The 22226-nt window shown below is 39.0% G+C and overlaps 1 protein-coding gene across 2 annotated transcripts in view; it reads right to left on the bottom strand.

Annotated features, from left to right (window-relative positions):
- LOC124776587 (protein Mpv17-like) overlaps nucleotides 1-18985 on the bottom strand; it is a 76311-nt gene extending 57326 nt beyond the window's left edge. Inside the window, exons 1-2 of one of the 2 annotated variants that reach the window (XM_047251645.1) lie at nucleotides 11981-12016; nucleotides 11773-11899 (exon numbers count right to left, since the gene is read on the bottom strand). The gene's annotated coding sequence lies outside the window, so the exon portion shown is untranslated. Of the gene's footprint in view, nucleotides 1-11772; nucleotides 11900-11980; nucleotides 12017-18674 lie in introns of those variants that run through there. The other variant, XM_047251644.1, reaches the window with a different exon arrangement.
- Between the last annotated feature and the right edge of the window lie 3241 nt (nucleotides 18986-22226).

The following is a 22226-nucleotide window of genomic DNA, read 5'->3' as shown; positions in this document are numbered from 1 at the left end:
ACTGCGTAGGATCCTACGGTCTTGGCGTGCATCCGTGCGTCGCTGCGGTCCGGTCCCAGGTCGACGGGCACGTGCACCTTCCGCCGACCACTGGCGGCAACATCGATGTACTGTGGAGACCTCACGCCCCACGTGTTGAGCAATTCGGCGGTACGTCCACCCGGCCTCCCGCATGCCCACTATACGCCCTCGCTCAAAGTCCGTCAACTGCACATACGGTTCACGTCCACGCTGTCGCGGCATGCTACCAGTGTTAAAAGACTGCGATGGAGCTCCGTATGCCACGGCAAACTGGCTGACACTGACGGCGGCGGTGCACAAATGCTGCGCAGCTAGCGCCATTCGACGGCCAACACCGCGGTTCCTGGTGTGTCCGCTGTGCCGTGCGTGTGATCATTGCTTGTACAGCCCTCTCGCAGTGTCCGGAGCAAGTATGGTGGGTCTGACACACCGGTGTCAATGTGTTCTTTTTTCCATTTCCAGGAGTGTATATCATCATGAAATATCAACATTCAGCTGCAATACCAAGGGAGAAAAAATTGTATCCAGATTCCAGTAGCGAGCACATCTACACTATTTGAAAGACGCTACATAAATAATGAGTCAGATCTTGACAGGCCTAAGATTTCAAAGTGGTGCAAAGGTTGGCAACTTGCTTTAAAAGTTGTCAACTCATACAAATTCCTGGGTGTAACACTCTGCAGGTATATGAAATGGAACGATCACATAGGCTCAGTCATAGGTAAGCAGGTGGTAGACTTTAGGTTATCGGTAGAATACTGGGGAAAAGCAATCAATCTACAAATGAGATTGCTTACAAATCACTTGACCCATCCTAGAATATTGCTCAAGTTTGTGGGACCATACCAAGTAAGACTAACAGGGGATACTGAAAGGCAGCATAAATAGTCACAGATTTGTCTGATCCCGTGGGAGAGCGTCACAGAGATGCTGAAGACACTGAAATGGTAGACTCTTGAAGGTAGATTTAAACTAACCCGAGGAAGCTTACTTAAAATGTTTCAACAACTGGTTTTAAATGATGAGTCAGAGTATACAACACTCTACATATCACTCCCGTAGGTATTGTGAGGATAAGATTAGATTAACCACAGCATCCACAGAAGAATTTAAATTTTCATTCCTTCCACACTCCATACAAATGGAATGGGAAAAACCCCTAATAACTTTACAATGGGATGTACCCTCTGTCATGCACTTCACAGAAGTTTCCAGAATACAGATGTAGAAGTAAAATAAAAACAGTACGTGATAAAAATGTATCCTGACTAGCAAAAAGTTGCTGTGATTGACTGTTCCTAAAATAGTTTATTTATAGAGCAGACTCTCATAATGTAGAGACAGTGTCTCCTGGAAGCATGCAAAACCTCTACATCAGGGATGCACATACCACACAGCTTGTAAACATCTTGTGCCCTTCTCCCCACCCCTGACCACCAATATATCTGCTGGCAGCCCAACTTTATTTTTAACTTTCACGCAAAACAATGCAGTAGCGGCTAAGAAACAGCATATGAGCCTTCCGGGATAAACATACACTGCAGTGACAAAAGTAATGGGATACCTCCTAATATCATGTCAGACTGCTCTTTGCATAGTTTAGTGCAGCAGCTTGGTGTGGCATGGACTCAACATTGTTGGAAGGATTTTGTTCACGAACTGACCTCTCGATTATATCCCATAAATGATTGATGGCATTCATCTCGGGCAATCTAGATGGCCAAACCATTCACTCGAATTGCTCAGAATGTTCTTCAAACCAGTTGTATACAATTGTGGCCCAGTGACATGGTGCATTGTCATCCATAAAAATTCCATCTTTGCCTGGGAACACGAAGTCCATGAACTGCTGAAAATGGTCACCAGGTAGCCAAACATAACCATTTGCAGTCAATGATTGGTTCAGCTGGACCACCAGCCTCCATAATGCCTTGCCGACAACTTGGGTCCATGGTTTCATAGGGTCTACACCACATTCAAACCCCAGCATTAGCTCTTATCACCGTTTTCCAGTCGTTCATGGTCCAACCGATATGGTCACAAGCCTAAGACTGCAGGTGAAGTTGTGCTGTTAGCAAAGGCACTTGTGTCAGTCGTCTGCTACCAAAGCCCGTTAACACCAAATTTTGCCCCACTGGCCTCACGGATATGTTTGTCGTATGCCTCACATTGTTTTGTGCAGTTATTTCACACAATGTTGCTTGTCTGATATCACTGACAATTCTATGCAAAACCTGATGCTCTCGGTCGTTAGGTGAAAGCTGTTGGCTTCTGCATTGTACATGGTAAGAGGTAATGCCTCAAATTTGGTATTCTGGGCCTGGAAAAAGCATTCAACAGTGTAAAATGGTGCAAGATGTTCTAAATTCTGAGAAAAATAGGGGTAAGCTATATGGAGAGACGTGTAATATAAATGTACAAGAGCCAAGACTACTATTCAATCTGTACATCAAAGAAGCATTCATGGAAATAAAAGAAAGGTTCAGGAGTAGGATTAAAATTCAAGGTGAAAGATTATCAATGACACGATTTGCTGATGACATTGCTATCCTAAGTGAAACCAAAGAAGAATTACATGACCAGCTGAATGGAATGAACAGTCTAATGATTACATATGGATTGAAAGTAAATCGTAAAAAGGCAAAAGTAATGATAAGTAGCAGAAATGAGAACTGTGAGGAACTTAAGGCTGAGATTGATAGTCATGAAATAGATGAGCAGACCAGCATTTGCAAAAAGGTGATTCCTTGCCAAGAGAAATCTATTAGTATTAAAAATAGACCTTAATTTGAGGAAGAAATTTCTGAGAATCTACACTTGGAGCACAGCATTCTATGGTAGAGAAACATGGACTGTGGGAACAGAAAAGAATCAAAGCATTTGAGATGGTGCTGCAGACAGATGTTGAAAGTTAGGTGGACTAATATAAGGTAAGGAATGAGAAGGTTCTGCACACAATTGGAGAGGAAAGGAAAATATGGAAACTGCTGACAAGGAGAAGGGACAGGATGATTGGACATCTGTTAAGACATCAGGGAATGGCTTCCACCATACTCAAGGGAGCAGTAGAGGGCAAAAACTATAGAAGAAGACAGAGACTGGAATACATCCAGCAAATAATTGAGGATGTAGGTTGCAAGTGCCACTCTGAGCTGAAGAGGTTGGCATAGGACTCACGGCAGGCCGCATCAAACCAGTCAGAAGACTGATGACACACAAAAAAAAAGAAGAAGAAGAAGAAGAAGAAGAAAGAAAGAAAGAAAAGAAAGAAAGATTGTCAACAAGCAACAGGACAGGGGATACACTGGTAGGTCTCACATAAAGATTCAGATGTCTCAAAAACAAGACAAATATTGTTCCATTATCCGACCACTGTCACCACAATGTCTGATCGTTCCTTGTGTTGCTCTTTTCAGAAGTTTAGGCAGTATCCATTTCCTTCAAAAATGAGAAAATGGGACAGCTAGTATCCAGCAGAGCAAATGCAACGAATAATAGTAACGTTTCAGCCTCTCTGTGTTGATAAGATTTTGGAAACACTCTTAGTTCTTGTGGGTAAAACTGATTAGGCAAAAATAACTGATTAGGCATAATGGACAATCCACATTCATCTGGCTGAGTGACACTGTATGCCAGACCTGGACTCAAACCGAAGACCATAGCCTTTCGCGAGCTGCCCAGGCACATCTCGCAATCCATTCCTGCAGCCACTTCCTCATCTCCTACCTTCCAAATTTCACAGAAGTTCCCCTGTGAAACTTGCTGGACTAGCACTCCTGGAAGAATAGATACTACAGAGATGTGGCTAAAGCACAGCATGAAGGTTGTTTTCAGAATGAAATTTCATTCTGCATTGGAGTGTGCACTGATATTAAACTTTCTGAAAGATTAAAACAGTGTGTTGGACAGGTACTCAAACCACACTTGGACTCAAGCCCTTGTGTCTGTGTATGTACGGATGGATGTGTGTGTGTGTGTGTGTGTGTGTCCTTTTTTCCCCCTAAGGTAAGTCTTTCCGCTCCCGGAATTGGAATGACTCCTTACCCTCTCCCTTAAAACCCACATCGTTTCGTCTTTCCCTTTCCTTCCCTCTTTCCTGACGAAGCAACCGTTGGTTGCAAAAGCTTGAATTTTGTGTGTATGTTCGTGTTGGTTTTTTTTTTTTTTTTTTTTTTTTTTTTTTTTTTGTGTGTGTCTATCGACATGCCAGCACTTTCGTTGGGTAAGCCATATCATCTTTGTTTTTAGATATATCTACAAATTAATTTTCAATTTGAATGTAACATGAGTTGTCCCACACCATTACGATTTGTCATGCAAGTGATCTGTTGAACATGAAACTAACTAAGTAATTAACTAAATGAAAGCCCATATGGAAAATATGTTAACTTACTGACTTCTATATCCCCAAAGTTACCCATTACTTTTATCGAAAAAGTAGCCAAACCTAAAATTTTTAACTGGCTGCTCTATGATTTTTCCAGATTACGTTTTCACCAAAATGCACACCTAAGAACTTACAGTTTTCTACTGTTTATTAATTCTTGTTTGTATACTAGGTTAGTAGGAGGTTCTTTCGTTTGGTAAGCCACATCATCTTTGTTTTTAGATATATCTACAAATTAATTTTCAATTTGAATGTAAAATGAGTTGTCCCACACCAATACGATTTGTCATGCAAGTGATCTGTTGAACATGAAACTAACTAAGTAATTAACTAAATGAAAGCCCATATGGAAAATATGTTAACTTACTGACTTCTATATCCCCAAAGTTACCCATTACTTTTATCGAAAAAGTAGCCAAACCTAAAATTTTTAACTGGCTGCTCTATGATTTTTCCAGATTACGTTTTCACCAAAATGCACACCTAAGAACTTACAGTTTTCTACTGTTTATTAATTCTTGTTTGTATACTAGGTTAGTAGGAGGTTCTTTCGTTTGGTAAGCCACATCATCTTTGTTTTTAGATATATCTACAAATTAATTTTCAATTTGAATGTAAAATGAGTTGTCCCACACCATTACGATTTGTCATGCAAGTGATCTGTTGAACATGAAACTAACTAAGTAATTAACTAAATGAAAGCCCATATGGAAAATATGTTAACTTATTGACTTCTATATCCCCAAAGTTACCCATTACTTTCATCGAAAAAGTAGCCAAACCTAAAATTTTTAACTGGCTACTCTATGATTTTTCCAGATTACGTTTTCACCAAAATGCACGCCTAAGAACTTACAGTTTTATACTGTTTATTAATTCTTGTTTGTATACTAGGTTAATAGGAGGTTGGATATTTTTGACTGTTCAAAACTGGAACTGAATTTTTTTCATAGCTTAAAGCTAGCCCACAAAAACCATTTAGTAACTACCATAAAAACAGCATTTACTATTTTTCTCTGTTGATTCTTCTTTGCTCTGCTTCACTAAAATGCTTGTATCATCTGCAAACAGGACTAATTAAGCCTCCTGATTCAAATAAAACGGCAAATCATTAACATAAAGCATGAATAGTAGTGTTTCGTGATCAAACCCTGTGGGTCTCCGATTCTGATTTTACACCATGCACATGACGTGACATCCCTCTTTGTATTACTTGAACAGCCTATGGTAACTTTCTGCAGTCTGTTTCTTAAATAAGCAGACATTTGCTAAGCAGTTATTTCCACAAAAACTTAATTAATAGAATAAAATAGTGAAAAATCTGGGACGGAATGTAACAATATTATGAGAAGGAAAGTTGCTACTCACCATATAGAGGAGATATTGAGTCACAGATAGGCACAACAAAAAGACTCTCACAATTAAAGCTTTCAGTCATTAAGGCCTTCATCAACACTAGACACACATACGTGTGCACGTGCACGCACGCACGCACGCACGCACACACACACACACACACACACACACACACACACACACACACACACACGAGCGCACGCGCGCAAACGCAACTTTGCGCACACACGCATATGTGTGTCTAGTGGTGACGAAGGCCTTAATGGCCGAAAGCTTTAATAGTGAGAGTCTTTTTGTTGCGCCTCTCTGCAACTCAGCATCTCTGCTATATGGTGAGTAGCAACTTCCCTTCTTATAATATAATTATTAGAATATTATATATCTAGAAACAAAGATGATGTGACTTACCAAACGAAAGCGCTGGCATGTCGATAGACACACAAACACAAATATACACACAAAATTCTAGCTTTCGCAACCAATGGTTGCTTCGTCAGGAAAGAGGGAAGCAGAGGGAAAGACGAAAGGATGTGGGTTTTGAAGGAGAGGGTAAGGAGTCATTCCAATCCCGGGAGCGGAAAGACGTACCTTAGGGGGAAAAAAGGACGGGTATACACTCGCAACACACACATATCCATCCACACATATACAGACACAAGCAGACACATATTCTGTATATGTGTGGATGGATATGTGTGTGTGTGAGTGTATACCCGTCCTTTTTTCCCCCTAAGGTAAGTCTTTCCGCTCCCGGGATTGGAATGACTCCTTACCCTCTCCTTTAAAACCCACATCCTTTCGTCTTTCCCTCTCCTTCCCTCTTTCCTGACGAAGCAACCGTTGGCTGCGAAAGCTAGAATTTTGTGTGTATATTTGTGTTTGTTTGTGTGTCTATCGACGTGCCAGCGCTTTCGTTTGGTAAGTCACATCATCTTTGTTTTTAGATATATTTTTCCCACGTGGAATGTTTCCCTCTATTATATTCATATCATTAATAGAATATTATGATTGACACAATGAAATACCATTGATATATTAAAGAAAGCTGTAATTGGTTATGTGTTACCATTCCAATATTTTATTATGAGATCAGTAAATATATAAATAGGTGATTCATAGAATGGCCCTTTTGAAATCCAAACTGTGATTGACTAAGAATCTCATTACTACACAGTGTGTGACAACCTTGGAGTACAATATCTTCTCAAAAATTTCAGGAAATTTTTTAAGCAGTAACAGTGGGCAGCAGTTATTAACATCTGTGGAGTCATCCTTTCTTTTTTACAGAGGGTCCTAAAATTGTCCACACTTTCTGAGAAAACATCCTGAGTTAATGACGCATTACATAAGTGACTAAGAACATTACATATTATATGGCTACAGCTTTTCAGTGTATTATCTGAGATATCATTCACCCCATAGGACCTTTCACTTTTTAGAGTCATGATATTCTTTCTTATTTCAGATAGGGATGTGAGACTAATTTTTAATTGCTTCTTCAGCATATTGTTTTGTTTCTCTTCTGAGCTATTTGCACCAATTTTATCAACCATTTTTTTAAAAAAAGTAATGATTAAAAATATTGCCTACAGGCAAACAAATAAACTGCTCAGTATATTTTACTGTTAACATTTGGCCAACAGGTTCAGATAAGCCACTGACCACTGCTGAAAATCACGGCAGGTTTTTGAGTCCAAAAACAAGCCATCAATAGCTGTTGCACTATATTACCTTCAGTCCTCATATAAAAATGTTTCTGTGGCAAATTATCCTAAATTGGACATCAACAACTCTAGGTGCCACAGTTCAGTACTCCCTGACAACAAATCTTCATTATAGTCTCCACAAACAATGATTTTCCAGTTATGTGTGCATAACATACTTACAACTCTCTCCCTAGGTGCTTTATAAAGTTTAAGATACTTCCTGTTGGTGGCCTGTAAATTGTCTTTACAACTAGAATCTTGTGAATTTTGTAGTCCACTATTGTGGTACAACGTTAAAAGAATTGTTCAGCATATCTTCATTGACCTGAAAGGTCTGGTACTTCTTATTGGTTCTACACTAGTATGTTAATAGCTTGTGTCAGTCAAGATTTTGGTGATGTAATGTTCTGATATGCACAACATATCTGATGATGTCTGTCTGTCCTTTCATTTTTCTGTGTGGATATGAGAAGTACATCTGTTTTATTAATGAGGGTTCTGATGTTTTGATAAACAATACTATATGCATTTTTAAACATATCCATGATTTTGTCCAAACTGCAGTATTTTGTTCCGATAGTGACTGCTTCCACCGTAACTATGCCGCAAGTTATGGTACATGGAGATAGGTGTAGTTAGCATCATGGTTAGCATGCTTAGGGTCACAAGTTCAAACCTGAACACCAGCAGTTATTTAGTATTTGCCATTTTCCGAACATTGTTGAAATATCTTATGTTTGTACTGTTTGTATATTCTTGAATATTCAACATTTGTATAAATAGCTGCACTCTCTGTCCATTTCTGTTCTGGCTGTACGATAGTTTCAGTGACAAATGTGCTTTCAGTTCTGTGTGTTGTGCTTCATTGAAGACCCTGCATTTGGATCTGATTATCGTTTCAATGTGGTAATGTTTGGTTGAGACGCTGGATACTTCAAATCATACACATCACCATTGCTCCAATTAGGCAATGTAAATGCATTCAGCTACACAGACAGAAACTGAAACAAGTAGTACATTGATCCTGAGATCTATATATTCAGGAGAGAGACAGACAGATTTTGAAACAGCAGTATGTCAGCTACACATCAGGCACCCATGAGTGTTTTCTGGAGTGTTAGTGAGGACTTGATGAAATGGCTGAAAGCATTCAACTGAGTTGTCAAATACATCAGGTGGCATAACAATATGTGTTTGGCATGCGTGTATGTTTATTTGGAAAGCACAGCCCAGCAGTGGTTTGAAACAATGAAGAGAAGCTCAATAGATGGGAAAAACTCCAGGCCGAACTAAATAAAACATAGGCAACAATCAGCAGCAAGTCTGCTCAGTGGAAGAAAAGTTGAATAACAAGTCACAACATCATGGAGAAACAACACAGTCCTACATACAGAATGCTTTGGCCCTATGTCACATTATAAATCCAAATATATCAGAGCCAACAAAAATCTCACGTTTAATTAAAGGAATCACGGAAGACAGGTACCAAACTCTTCTGGTAAAAGATATCACGAGAACAGAGGAATTCATCAAGTGGTGTTGCCAAACTGAGGAAATGCAACACAAAACGAACTGAACAAAAAAGATATGACCAACAGCTGGAAGTAGTCCTAAATACCAATAAGAAACATGCTCTCCATTCTAAGGGTGGTGATTCACTCATGACCCTGATTTTGGATTTGGATTTGACTGTAGTTTGAATATTTATTCTGTAATCCTATCTTTCAGATGAATTTACACAAAACTGGAGAGGAAGCACAGTAGAAGAAGATGAAGAATGCAAACCTTCTTGCCACTTTAACAAATAATCCACACAGCAAAATGGAAAACGGGAAGAAGGTGCAGCCTAATGACGGAGTGAAAATAATGAAAGTATACAAATCTTGGCTAAAGTCCACTTACAGTGTCAGCAGCTCTTGCATTTAGTGCTGATGGCTATTCATTAATTCTGGCCAAAGAGAATCACTAAAGTTGATGAAACTTTTGGGACAAGATATGAATTTATTTCATTTGTATTTGATATTAATGGCAAAAAACTAGATATGCTGCCAGACTGACACATAACATAACCTGATGCCTAATGTTTGGTTGGAATGTGACAATTTGGTGTGCATTGGCAAAGCCTATGAATGTGACTGGAAGAAAACTAGATGTGCCAAGAAACTGACCTGTAGCATAGCCTGATGCTTAGGTTAGGTTGGAATACGATAGTATGATTTTGAGAGAGCAAAAGCAACAAATGTGAACAGAAACTTCCTGGCAGATTAAAACTGTGTGCCCGACCGAGACTCGAACTCGGGACCTTTGCCTTTCGCGGGCAAGTGCTCTACCAACTGAGCTACCGAAGCACGACTCACGACCGGTACTCACAGCTTTACTTCTGCCAGTACCTCGTCTCCTACCTTCCAAACTTTACAGAAGCTCTCCTGCGTTTGGAAGGTAGGAGACGAGGTACTGGCAGAAGTAAAGCTGTGAGTACCGGTCGTGAGTCGTGCTTCGGTAGCTCAGTTGGTAGAGCACTTGCCCGCGAAAGGCAAAGGTCCCGAGTTCGAGTCTCGGTCGGGCACACAGTTTTAATCTGCCAGGAAGTTTCATATCAGCGCACACTCCGCTGCAGAGTGAAAATCTCATTCTGGAAATGTGAACAGTATAAATCAAGCAATGGAATGTCCAGGATGGAATAACAACAAAAAATATATTGCTACTCACCACATAGAGGGCACACTGAGTTACAGGCAGACACAATAAAAAGAATCCTGGACTCGTCGTCTCCTGTACGTGTTCAGTAGCAATCTGTCTTTTTCATTTGTAGTAAATTGTACAAAACTAGATGTGCTGGCAGATTAATGTGGAATGTGGCTCAAAGCCTAGGCTAGGTTGGATGTGATAGCTTTGTTGTGAATTGACAAAGCCAACAAATCTCAATATGGAAATAAGATTAATTAATTAATATAATAGAGGGAAACATTCCACACGGGAAAAATATATTTAAAAACAAAGATGATGTGACTTACCATATGAAAGCGCTGGCAGGTCGATAGAAACACAGACAGACACATACATACACACAAAATTCAAGCTTTCGCAACAAACTGTTGCCTCATCAGGAAAGAGGGAAGGAGAGGGAAAGACGAAAGGATGTGGGTTTTAAGGGAGAGGGTTAGGAGTCATTCCAATCCCGGGAGCGGAAAGACTTACCTTAGGGGGAAAAAAGGACAGGTATACACTCGCACACACACACACACATATCCATCCACACATATACAGAATATGTGTCTGCTTGTGTGTGGATGGATATGTGTGTGTGTGTGCGAGTGTATACCCATCCTTTTTTCCCCCTAAGGTAAGTCTTTCCGCTCCCGGGATTGGAATGACTCCTTACCCTCTCCCTTAAAACCCACATCCTTTCGTCTTTCCCTCTCCTTCCCTCTTTCCTGATGAGGCAACAGTTTGTTGCGAAAGCTTGAATTTTGTGTGTATGTATGTGTCTGTTTGTGTTTCTATCGACCTGCCAGCGCTTTCGTATGGTAAGTCACATCATCTTTGTTTTTAGATTAATTAATTAGACTGACTTGTAGCTCAGCCTGAGATACATGTTCATTGTTGCAATAATTTACATGTACATCTTATTTCCAATTTTGCTGAAAATTTTGACAATTTGATTAAATTCTAACCTATCAGAACAAAATACCAGAAGTTTATTTACAAACCTTAGGAAATTATGAACAACTATTCTGACTGGCTGTTAACAATCAACTCATGATTCATTGTACTCATTTTATATCATTCATCACTAAGATTTGTTGTCGACATTGGCATGCAACACAACAGCTATGAACACACTAAGTGTACATTTACCCAAACCTTCAGAGAATGGAGATTTTTATGGGATGCTGTGTACTTTCTTCAGCAAAATTATTGCTGAAACAGCAATAATCAGCCACAGCCATAAACAACTGCATACCTACAGAAGTCTTCCCAACCTTCTTGAATGGACATTACAAATTTCCAAACAGGAAGACCCATGTTTAGTGTCAAAGTATGGGCCAGTCTCAATCAGTTTTTGGGTTACTTTGAGGAAAACAGTCCCTTCCATGAACCACAACATGGTTTTCAAGAGGGAAAATCCACAACTACTGGTGCATTGGGGATACTAGCAAAAATAAAACTGGTTTTTTAGGGGGGGGGGGCGGGGGAGGGATGGAGGGTGTTTGTGAAACGCACACTGTGTGATCACATGCAAAGTGTTTGATTGCATCCCCCACAATAACCTTTGGTATGAGAGGTACTGTACTAGCTAACCTTTCGTGTTACTAAGAACAGGCAGCAGTTTTGCTGCTGATGCTACCGTTACTGCCAAAGGAAAAAATTCTACTCCAGCACTCCTGGAATCAGATATGCTATTTGGAAAGGCCAAGGAGTGTTTCACCTAAAACAAAATCAAAATAAATTAAGAGAAAATTCAGCATATGGTGTGCATTATCAGCAAAAAAGTATATACCGTATTTACTCGAATCTAAGCCGCACTTTTTTCCCGGTTTTCGTAATCCAAAAAGCCGCCTGCGGCTTAGAATCGAGTGCAAAGCAAGTGGAAGTTATGAAAAATGTTGGTAGGTGCCGCCACAACTAACTTCTGCCGTCAAATGTATGTAGCGCTACACAGGCATGCTTCGTAGGCACAAAGATAAATACTGGCGCCAAAACCTCCGCGTCAGTAAATTTAAAAAAAAAGGTGGAATACGAGCTTTTTTTTCTCCGCCCCGAGTTTCGACCACTGCATTTTCATACATTATCCAACGAAATAAATACAAATTCCGTATTGTTCATCTTCGAATGTAGCAGAATTTCAATGTACTACGAAAATCCGACATGCAAGACTGTTTGGGATGTTTGTCAATATGGCCAACTCTACTTTCTGAATTTTTTCCTACCTGTGAGAAGAGATCGTTGCTAATAGGAACCTGATGAAATGTGAATCACATGCAGTATTCTCTTCACCATAAGAATAATACGAATATAAACATTTTGCCATGTATTCTTTCGTGTTTGCTGCTATCTCATTTAAATCCTGCCTGCCTAATAAACTACGAAACTAGAGTGAGACAACAGCAAACGCGGAAGAATATACGTATCGTGTCATGTTTATATTCGTATTATTCTTATGCCTAATATTGATACAGTCAGAAATGAAGCACGGCAACTGACTAGATTTTTAATTCTAAGATGACTAATTTCTGTGCAGAATTTGATGTGCTACGGAACCGGCCGCAAAGATTTTCAAACGGAGAAACATTTCGCCTAACTCTCGTTCAGAACATGTTCTATCATACGCAGTCTATTATTTGGTTCTTGTTGATCATTATCAAAGAAAGCAGCAGTGTAAGTAACAACAAATAGCAGTCTCTTGCCATTGTTTCGCTAGTGAGACGATTGCTCTCTCTTTTTTTTTTTTAATTGTAAGCGGCAGTAGCGCGCACAAAAGCAAGCTATGCCGCGAGCGGCGACAGGCCGTAAACACGCACTATCAGAATGCGACAAACAATGCGTGACACAGTACAGTAAAATGCATTTTCAGCTTAGAGTGACGCAAACACCTATAACAAAGAAAACAGCACTTATCAGATCAAAGCAAAATAAGCAATCGATTCAAACCAGACGAAGCACGCGAAAAAGGAAGGGTACCCGTATACATACGGACGGAGCGCCTGACGCATAGCAATTGCTACCTGGTAAAGCTTAACTGCTAAGCTTACGACTCGAACCAAACTACTGTAGCTGTATCGTCATTCATTCGACCTAAATTGTGTCTCATTATTACAATGGACCAACTTTGTTTCGATTTGGAGGTGCGGCCTAAAACTTTACTCTCCCCTTGAATTTCGAGTCTCAAATTTCTGGAGCGGCTTAGATTCGGGAAATTTTTTTTTCCTTATTTCGAGTCTCATTTTTCAGGTGCGGCTTAGATTCGAGTGCGGCTTAGATTCGAGTAAATACGGTACCTGGACCCAGTAGAAACTGTGAAATTGCCAAGTTTGGTAATAGATCACAAACCTTCATGGAACATACACAAAGAGTATGTATGCAAGAAACTATCACGTACGGTATACCTCTAATGGAGATTTAAAAACCTAATTACTTACCAGTATCTGTTAACTATATGTCATGCTCTATTCTGCAGCTATATTCTCTCTGGCCTGCAGCTGAGGGGCCATTCATCAGCCTACAAGGATGTGCTGTTATGCAAAAGACAGCAATAATAATTATAACACTGAGTAATACGTAGGAGCACTGCAGACCATTCTTCATAAAGCTTGGAATAATTTACTGGTTACAGCCATTACATGTTACTGTGCCTTATCCAAGTCAAGGAAAACCTAAGTACCATACATTCAGCAAGGGGGCAAGAGATACATAACCACCAAACTCAAGAGAAAAAGTGTAGAACTTCCCAATCTGTCAACTGTGGAAAACAAGATACAGCTTTACAACAATTGCCCCGAGAATATTCAGCCATCTTAACATTGGAGAAATTCAAGAAAAAAATACAAGAGACCTGAAACTACAGATACTATAGGGCACAGTACAGGAATTTTTTACTCTATGACAGTGAATGGATCTGAGTTTTGCCATGGCCACTGGAGTGTGTATTTGGGTGTCTGTATTGTTGTTTGTGTAAATGTTTGTACTATTGCTGGAAAAAGAGCTAGTGCTCAAAAGCTTGTGTGAATGCTGTTTTCTGATATGTGTTACAAAGTTCCACACATTGATCCACTATTGTTGAGTGGTTGCTTTTCCCTTATTTTGCATACTGTTCCATTTAGGAATTTCTATTACTGTATTCTACATTGTCTTTTATAACAAGTCGCTCCATTTAGTCTTTTACCAAATCATAAAAAGCTGTAAATTATGAATGAGACATTTATGATATCTTCTAGCTAACTGTGAGGACTCTGGTTTCCTCACTGCCAGATCATTGCGTTTTTAAGTTTTGGAATCAGGTTAGATTAGATTAGATTAGTACTTCTTCCATAGATCACGAATATGACACTTCGTAATGAAGTGGAACATGTCAGGTTAATAAAAGATGTCTATACAAGATTTACATTACACAAAATATTACATAACACTTAATATTTCTAATTTGTGTGTGTGTGGGGGGGGGGGGGGGGGGAAGAATTACTCACTTACTATATCCAAAAATTCATCTAATGACTACAAGGAGTTGCCATTCAGAAATTCTTTTAATTTCCTTTTAAATGCTATATGGCTATCTGGCAGACTTTTGATGCTATTAGGTAAGTGACCAAAGACTTTTGTGGCAGCATAATTTACCCCCTTCTGAGCCAAATTTGGATTCAACCTTGAGTAGTGAAGATCATCCTTTCTCCTAGTGTTGTAGCCATGTACACTGCTATTACTTTTGAATTCGTTCAGATTGTTAATAACAAATTTCATAAGTGAATATATATGTATTGTGAGGCTACAGTGAAGATCCCTAGCTCTTTAAATAAGTGTCTGCAGGGTGATATTGGATGAGCTCCAGCAATTATTCTGATTACACGCTTTTGTGCAATGAACACTTTTTTACTCAGTGATGAGTTACCCCAGAATATGATGCCATAAGAAAGCAAGGCATGGTAAGCTAATTTGATGATGATGATGATGATTCCCATACTTCTTTACAGAGCGTAGGGGAGCGACACGGGAGACCCGCGCTGCCTTAGTAGGCAAGGTCCTAGAGGAGGTGGTTTGCCATTGCCTTCCTCCGACCGTAATGGGGATGAATGATGATGATGATGATGATGACAGAACACCACCCAGTCAACTTGAGCCAGGAAAAATCGCTGACCCCGCCGGGAATTGAACCCAGGACCCCATGCTCAGGAAGCGAGAACGCTACCGCGAGACCATGAGCTAATGTACTGATATGTATATCGCCAAAATTTGCAATGACCCTAATGGCATAAGTAGCTGAACTCAAACATTTCAGCAGATCTTCACTGTGTTTTTTCCAGTTCAACCCCTCATCAATGCAGACACCTAGACATTTTGATATTCTACCTTAGCTACCGATTTCTGATTGAAGTCTATATTTATTAATGGTGTCATTCCATTTACTGTGTGGAACTGTATATACTGTCTTTTGTCAAAGTTTAATGAGAGCCAATTTGCAGAGAACCACTTAATGATTTTCTGAAAAACATCGTTTACAATTTCATCAGTTACTTCTTGTCTGTTGGGTGTGATAGCTATACTTGTATCATCAGCAAAAAGTACCAGCTTTGCATTTTCGTGAATACAGAATGGTAAGTCATTAATATACATTAAGAGCAGCACAGGATCCAAGGCCGAACCTTGCGGCACCCCATTCTTGATTGTTCCCCAGTTTGAGAAATCACCAGTTTTTTGCATATTATGTGAACTGCTTATTTCAACTTTCTGCACTCTTTCAGTTCGGTATGATGTAAACCATGTGAGTACTGTCCCATTCATACCATAGTACTTGAGCTTATCTAGAGGTATTCCATGATTTACACAATCAAAAGCCTTTGAGAGATCACAAAAAATCCCAACGGGTGACTTCTGGTTACTCAGAGCATTTAATATTTCATTAGTGGAAGTATATATAGCATTTTACATTGAAAAACCTTTCTGAAACCAAACTGACATTTTGTTAAAACTTTATTTTTACAAAGGTGTGAAGCTACTGTGCAATACATTACTTTTTCAAGAATTTGGGATAAGGCAGTCAGAAGAGAGATTGGGTGGTAGTTGTTGACATCAGGCGTATCCCCTTTTTTATGCAGTATTTTAACAATGGCATACTTCAGTCTATCTGGGAAAAACCCTGCTTCAGAGAGCTATTACATATGTGGTTAAGAATCCCACTTATCTCTTGCTGGAAATGCCATCAATTCCATGTGAGCTTTCATTCTTGAGAGAGTTTATCATCATCCTAATTTCAACTGTATCAAATTGTGTGGGTAAGGCCTCTTCCATTACCTGTCTTGCTTCTTCTAATGAACATTTAGATCCTATTTTCTCTACAACATTTAAAAAATGATTATTCAAAATGTTTTCGACTTACAACTTGTTGTCTGTCAGGTTTCCATTCGCTTTGATGGTAATGTCGTCATCCTGTACTCTTGGTTGCCCTATCTCCCTTGTAATAATATTCCAAATTGTTTTGATTTTGTTATCAGAGGTATTAATCTCAGACATGATGCACATGCTTCTGGACTTTTTAATAACCTTCCTTAATGCAGCACAGTACTTTTTATAATATTTGGCTGTTTCTGGGTCATTACTCTTTCTTGTTGTTAGATACAGTTCCCTTTTGTGGTTACAAGACATTTTTATTCCTTTAATAAGCCAAGGTTTTTTGCGTGGTTTCTTATAATTAGATTTAACTACTTTCTTGGAGAAACAAGTTTTCAAATTCTCTTACAAGTGTATCATGAAATAAGTTATATTTTAAATTAGCATAGGGTTCCTTGTACACCTCATCCAGTGTAACTGCTGAAGATTTTCCCTGAAATTTCTAATTGTTGAATCATTAATTGAAAGCACAACTTTGCAGGGTAGTTTTGAATTACTGAATGGAGCTACATCATGTACTGTAACTAGCTGAGCACCATGATCAGAAAGGCTATTCTCAACAGGACAAGAATTTATGTTTTTAAACTTATCTTGGTCTATAAAAGTGTTATCTATCAATGTGTTGCTGTCCTTTACTACCCCAGTAGGAAAATCAATGACAGACATCAAACTGAAACAGCCGAGCAAGACTGCCAGGTCATTCTTCCTATTACACTCTTTAAGTGAATCAACATTGAAGTCCCCACAAATAATAATTTGCTTTCCCCTATCTGACAGATAGCACAACAAGGCATCCAGGTTCTCCTGATGTGTTACTGGTACAAAGAGTAGCAATATTGTGCTCGGTCACATCTAATTTTATAGTGTTCTTCACGTCTTTCATTGGACCAAATCCCCATTTGGCCATACTTTTCAGTGAGTTTGTTAGTTTCACTGCTCTGTCTTCTGTAATAGGCTAACTGGACTCCTTTCAGCTGTGCCACCTCCTTATTCTTCAGGATAAGAAATTAAATGTTCTTCTTTAGTGTGTATATCATAGCAGACTTTCTGATGCCTATACTAGGATTTTCATCCCCCCCCCCCCCCCCCCCCCACACACACACACATTAATGTCTAGAAATATTACTTCTTGGCCGAAGGGAGTTTGATGTAGGCTGATAATTCTGAAGTAAGTTTTAACTATTTTTGGTGCATGGAAAATTAAATTGGAAGTTGATGAAACAAACACATTTGCTAGATTTTCTACACCACTGTTGTTGTAAACATAACAGGGCAGCAAAAATACAGATACGAGAAAAACTGCTCCAACAGAAAATAAAAGTTAATAACCATATATTCAGATTCTTGTGGGAATGATGGAGCTGTCAATTAATTACTATACCTCATAGTTACGTATCTGACAGCTAACCCAGGCACCGTGTACACATAAAATCTCATATTCAAATCACACTCTCATCCTCCTCCAAACCATTTTTTCTGCATTCAGATTTGTACATCAATCAGGAGTTTTCAGAATGACTGTCGATTTATGAAAATTACTCTACGATAGGGAGTTAAATAAAGGTAAGACTGTTGTGTAATACTGGGAAATTTCGGGTTGATGGGCACTGCAGTAGTCTCTCTGTTCTTCGTATAGAAAAACGGAAGAATGTTGTAGGTCTGAATTACCTGCACAATTTCGAGTCACATAAGTCACGTAGCCTAAATGAAACTTCAGGTGGCTATTCTTGTGAAAACTATGCAATTACAAAAATACGCTTGCAGTAATATTTTCTAAGATAAAATGTACTGGCGCAGAAAAGTAAAAGATGAAGAGATTAGGCGATTTAAAAAAAAAATTAGATTATCTGAGAAAGTGATCGTTTTGGCTTATTTACATGTGAAAAATACGTCGAAAGGACAAGGCCATAATACGACAAACCTATTCAAGAGATTTTAAGGCAAAATTTTAAAACTGAACTAACAGTAAACCACAGAAAGAAACTACATTTTGGAGTTTACGAAGACCATTTAAATTCTGCTTTACTTCATGCGCTGACCTTATTCGGTGACATGGCAGCATGAGTCATAATAATTTCAAATTGAATAAGAAGGCAAGGAAGTACCTTTGGATTTGCTGTAATGGATATATGTAGCTGTCTTTCCATTCACGGAGGAAACTGCTGGAATCTACGTTTGATACTTGTCGTTAATCTGCATTTATCCTTTGTACCAATAACTCCAACATTCGTAGGACTTTCTCATGCAACAAGGGACACAGTTGAAATTATGATGCAAACGAGCATCTAAAATTCGCATTAAGGCTTTTCTTCATCACAATGTGCGTCAAAGGATTTTTAAATTACACATTGCCAGCAAAGCCAATGTGTTGTTTACAAGCATTGTATTTGTATCACAGAACTGAGAACACCAAAATAAAAGAAGAGCGATACGCGTGTTGGTACGATACGGAAGTCGGAAACAGAGAACGACATGGCGCGAAAATCTTTGTTTTTAATTTGAAATGTGCGGTTTAGGTGACATTTATGTTTCATTTTTTACTTCATGGGCATGTCTCGTAGTCTAGCAGTGCATGCCTGGAAACTGAAACGTTTTTGTGACCTTGCAAATTTATGCATTCGACAAATCTCAATCAAAAACTAAGATTAATTTCTCGTAGCTGGGGTTCACACGTGTAAAATTTTGTTTAAGTGGCGTTGTACCCGCCTTTTGACGGTAAAATTATTTATTTGTGAAAACCAGTATTGCAGTTTAGACCGTATAGCCAATATCAAGTGAAAATAATTGCGCCTTAGCAATTGTCACAACTTAAGAATCGTTTGACACATGTCGCAGCAGATGGTTTCACCGCATTGTGATCCTGATTATGACTTCTTGTGTGTATTGCATATTTTGAATTGCATTGTCAGTTTGTTGCTCGTACAATGCTTTATTTTTGCATGCATGTGTACGTAATAATGTGTGGAGTAAATGATTCTATATTTGTTTTTCTGTCATATAAAACAGAAGACGGTTCTGTGGACATTTGCCCCTGCCAATGAACCCGTGTGTGAACTGCTCGATTTAAATGCGTCGCAAGTATATTGCTGGTAACTTTACTTTTGTTCACATACATTTTTCGCACATTCTCGCATTTAATGGACGGCAACATGTTAGCTGCTTTTGACAGAACTGGTATTCAACTTTATTATATCAAGTCAATGAATTAGTATGTATTTCTGTTTTTAATGGTGTTGCTTCTTGCTACTGTGTATGCTTTGTAATGTTACTGACTAAGGCATTCTTCCTTCTTGTTGTATTTGTTTGTTACTGTTGCAGTCTTCAGTTTTGAGACGGGTTTGATACAGCTCTCCCCCCCACCCCCCTCCCCTTCACGCACACACACACTTCCCACTACTAGTAAACTGGTGATTCCTCGAAGACAGAATGTGTCCAGAAACTTCCTGGCAGATTAAAACTGTGTGCCAGACCGAGACTCGAACTTGGGGGGACCTTTGCCTTTCGCATGCAAGTGCTCTACAAACTGATCTATCCAAGCACGACTCATGCCATGTCCTCACAGCCTTATTTCTGCCAATATCTCGTCTCCTACCTTCCAAACTTCACACAAGCTCTCCTGTGAACCTTGCAGAACTAGCACTACTGAAAGAAAGCATATTGCGTAGACATGGCTGGGGGATGTTTCCAGAATGAAATTTCCACTCTGCAGCAAAGTGTGTGATATGAAGCTTTGGCAGATTAAAACTGTATGCCGGACTGAGATTCGAACTCGGGACCTTTACCTTTCACGGGAAAATGCTCCACCAACTGATCTACCCAAGCAGCCACAGGCTGTGAGGATGGGATGTGAGTCGTGCTTGAGTAGCTCAGTTGGTAGAGTATTTTCTCGTGAAAGGCAAACATCTTGAGTTCGAGTCTCAGTCCGGCAAACAGTTTTAATCTGCCAGGAACTTTCATATCACTGCACACTCTGCTGCAGAGTGAACATTTCATTCTAGAATGTGTCCTATCACCCAATTCCTTCTTCTAGTCAGCTTGTGCAACAAATTTCATTTCTCCTCAATTCTATTCAGTACCTCCTCATTAGTTACATGAGACCCCTTATAATCATCAGTATTCTTCTGTAGCACCACATTTCAAAAGTTTCTTTTCTCTTGTACATCTTGCACACCATATGGCAGAGTTTTGTCACACTTGGCCCTCCCAAGGCTATCAGTAATGAGATTTACTCCTAGTACCTTGTTTCGACTTAGGTCATTCTTCCTTAAAAACACAAACAATGGAACAGTAATAATGTATGCACAAGTGTTCACATGTTATGAACACGTACCCCAAACAATATATTGTAGCAGAAATCAATGTACTACAATTATCCTCCCATGCCTATGAATATTTAAAAGCAAATATTGTAATACACAGTCTCATGCTTTCATCATTGGATTTATTAGTGAGTTCCACATGCCGTAACCAGAGTTCGCGAAATACAGTAACATTAAGTACAGTGGAAGTACGTTCACAGCATACTTCACAATCCCAGGTACAAATATGCTTGTTGATGTAGAATATTTTTGCTGCATAATAGTACCTGGCATAAATAAAAACTGATATGTGCTGTGTCCCTAATACTACCCAGCATACTCACTTGGGAGAAGCAACGTCATTCACAGCAAAACGGCACACTCATTCCAAAGATGTAAAAAAGTTGAATACCAGTTCCATCAAAAGTTGCTTATATGGAGCTCTCCATTAAATGTGAGAAGGTATGAAAAACACTTGCAAACTAAAATAAAGTAGAATACAGACAAAATGCTTACAATGCATTTAAATAAAGCAGTACTCACATGGATTTTTATGGTTACCTGAACACAATATTATTGCATTCGGCCTCCCTTAGCCATTATCGGAAACAGATAGTGATGTTACAGTAAACAAGTACAGTAGTGACTAAATAGTTGACAACAGTATTATTGCACCTAGGAGTGAGGATGCTTCTGTCAGGTTCAAGACAGTTTTTATCATGATATTTCAGAAAGGAACACTGAACCACTTGATAATATATGGACAACTGTCTTGAAATCGTTCACAGGGTCATCACTGCACTTGTCTACTGTAACTTCACCAGGCATTTTGGGTGGGAGGCCAAGTGCAATATCGTGGTCGAGTAGTACTCCACACAATATCGCAACTGCAAAAAATAAAAATAATGATGATAATCCAAGCAGTTTAGAAGCAAATCAAAGAGTACAACAAATGCACCCATGAAGTCATAATTAGGTACTATACAATGTGTTATGAAGTCAGCTTCTGTTTTGAAAGAAACCAAAACAAATATGGAAGACTTTAAATCACCTAGTTAGAAACTGAGATGATGGGCTGATAAACTTACAGGGCTTCAAGTGCCCTGGCAACGAACCAAGTTTCTATGATGTATATGGGATCGTATAGGCCTATGCATGAGATATACTCACTTACAGAGTATTGTTTAAATTGAGATTGACAATTCAAACACGTTTCTGTGCAGTTGTCATCTTCAGTGTACAGGGTTAAATGCTCCAGATTTCAGATAAATAAAATAAAAAAAATCTAAAATGGACAGTAATTTTATGTCATTTGTGTGCTTATATGGATTCAACTAAAAGCCTTTCATTATTTGAAAT

The sequence above is a fragment of the Schistocerca piceifrons genome, chromosome 2 (genome assembly GCF_021461385.2).
Source record: "Schistocerca piceifrons isolate TAMUIC-IGC-003096 chromosome 2, iqSchPice1.1, whole genome shotgun sequence".
Lineage (NCBI taxonomy): Eukaryota > Metazoa > Arthropoda > Insecta > Orthoptera > Acrididae > Schistocerca > Schistocerca piceifrons.
The sequence above is the reverse complement of the archived record's forward strand: the minus strand, read 5'-3'. Positions and strand labels throughout refer to the sequence as shown.